This window comes from Mus caroli, chromosome 6 (assembly GCF_900094665.2).
Source record: "Mus caroli chromosome 6, CAROLI_EIJ_v1.1, whole genome shotgun sequence".
Taxonomy (NCBI): Eukaryota; Metazoa; Chordata; class Mammalia; order Rodentia; family Muridae; genus Mus; species Mus caroli.
In genome coordinates, this window is record NC_034575.1 from 75,416,020 (window position 1) to 75,418,317 (window position 2,298).

At 39.2% G+C, this 2,298-nt stretch overlaps 1 pseudogene; it reads left to right on the plus strand.

Moving 5' to 3' along the window:
* The first annotated feature begins 767 nt into the window (after nucleotides 1–767).
* Nucleotides 768–1,631, plus strand: LOC110296628 (annotated as a pseudogene).
* Nucleotides 1,632–2,298: the final 667 nt, after the last annotated feature.

A 2,298-nucleotide genomic window follows, 5' to 3' on the forward strand; every position in this document is an offset into this window, starting at 1 on the left:
TTGACAAAATGTGGGAAGGGTTCTAATTGTAAGACACACCACGCATGTTTGTGTCTGATGTGTATCTGCCTGGAAGGAATTATTACTTAATTTGCTTTTAATGAGAAAAGTAATTTGAGAACAAAGCTTCAGACAATAGGGAGAAATAGCAATAAAACATCTCGGTCCTGCAGGATTCCATTAGGCAAAATCAGACACAGTTTATTTTTGTGTTTGTTTGTTTGTTTGTTTGTTTCAAACACAAACAATTTTGTTCCACCTGTCACAATTTCGAAAACAAAGTTGTGTTTATAATATAAAATATTGAACCTGAGTATTTTTCTCATCTATGTACATATCAACATTATTGTTTGTTATATATGTAGTATAGAGTCATATGAATGTGTACACATGAGTATTTAAGTTTATGTTACTGTTATGAATCACTTATTATTATTTATTTATTTTTTATTTAATTCCAATATTGGATGAAATGTACTGTAAAGACAAAAATAATCTCTTCTAAATACAAAACCAATAGAAAAGCTATTATCCCCACTATGAATCTGGTGTGCTTTATACAATTGAATTGTCCTTTTCTAATGAGAACACAGTGGGGTGTTTACTCAAGTTCTGCAATTTAAACTTGAAATTCACATTGTGCTATGATGAGACAGCCCCAACTTCACTAAGATCCTAGCTTCTAAAATTGTGGTTTCTTCAGTTCCTGTGAGTTTCTTTCTGCTGTGAACATCAGGGCTCTGTCTTCTGGTCACCTCCTTTGCGCCATGGCCCGGAAGCGGCAATCCGCGATCCTGCCTCAGCCCAAGAAACCCAGACCGGCTGCTGCCCCAAAGCTGGAGGACAAGTCGGCCTCTCCCGGACTGCCGAAGGGAGAAAAAGAACAGCAAGAAGCAATTGAACATATTGATGAAGTACAAAATGAAATAGACAGACTTAATGAACAAGCCAGTGAGGAAATTTTGAAAGTAGAACAAAAATATAACAAACTCCGCCAACCATTTTTTCAGAAGAGGTCAGAATTGATCGCCAAAATCCCAAATTTTTGGGTAACAACATTTGTCAACCATCCACAAGTGTCTGCACTGCTTGGGGAGGAGGACGAGGAGGCTCTGCATTAATGACCAGAGTTGAAGTGACAGAATTTGAAGACATTAATTTACAGAATATATTTATATTTTGATGAAAATCATTACTTTGAAAATAAAGTTCTCTCCAAAGAATTTCATCTGAAGGAGAGTGGTGACCCGTCTTCAAAGTCCACCGAAATCAAATGGAAATCTGGAAAGGATTTGACAAAACGCTCAAGTCAAACGCAGAATAAGGCCAGCAGGAAGAGGCAGCACGAAGAGCCAGAGAGCTTCTTTACCTGGTTTACTGACCATTCTGACGCAGGTGCTGACGAGTTAGGAGAGGTCATCAAAGATGACATTTGGCCAAATCCCTTGCAGTACTATCTGGTTCCGGACATGGATGATGAAGAAGGAGAGGCAGAAGATGATGATGACGACGACGATGAGGAGGAGGGTTTGGAAGATATTGATGAAGAAGGAGATGAGGATGAAGGTGAAGAAGATGACGATGAGGATGAAGGGGAGGAAGGAGAGGAGGACGAAGGCAAGGAAGACTGACGGATTCCAACCTTCTTTTTTATTTTCTTGTTATTTTTTAATTTTCTCCAGTCCCTGGGAGCAAGTTGCAGTCCTTTATTCCCTGTCCTTCTGTGCTCAGTTGCCCTGTTTTGAGGTCTCAACATCATGGTTCTCAATTAATTTGGGAGAAAATATCTTGAGCAAAATACAACAGGAAAAGAATCTCTGTTTCTGTTCTAAATTCATTTTTTATCCTTTGTCTAAATTTGTGGATTCCACACCACCATGCTCTGTGGGAAAAAAGAAAAGCTCTCCAGTTCCCTTGGCTCTGCTGGAGGGCGCTAGGCCCCTGTGTAGTAGTTTATAGAATTTTAGCTTTTCTTCTTTTCTCTGTATATTGCGCTCAGATTACACTGTGTCTCTATGTGAATACAGACAGTTAGCATTTACCAACATGTATCTGTCTACTTTCTCTTGTTTAATAAAAAGAAAAAAATAAGAAAAAAGGGAGGGTATAGACGGTGAGCAAGGGTGGGTTTGAGGTGTCTGGGGTAGGTGGGCATCTGACAACACCTTCTCCTTTGGCTTCTCCTTTGGCATGTTTAATTGTGTGGTTTAACAGACATCCTTGCAATTTAAGGTGACACTTAAAATAAAATTCTCTCCTGATGATGACTTGAGCCCTGACACTCAATGGGAGAATCAG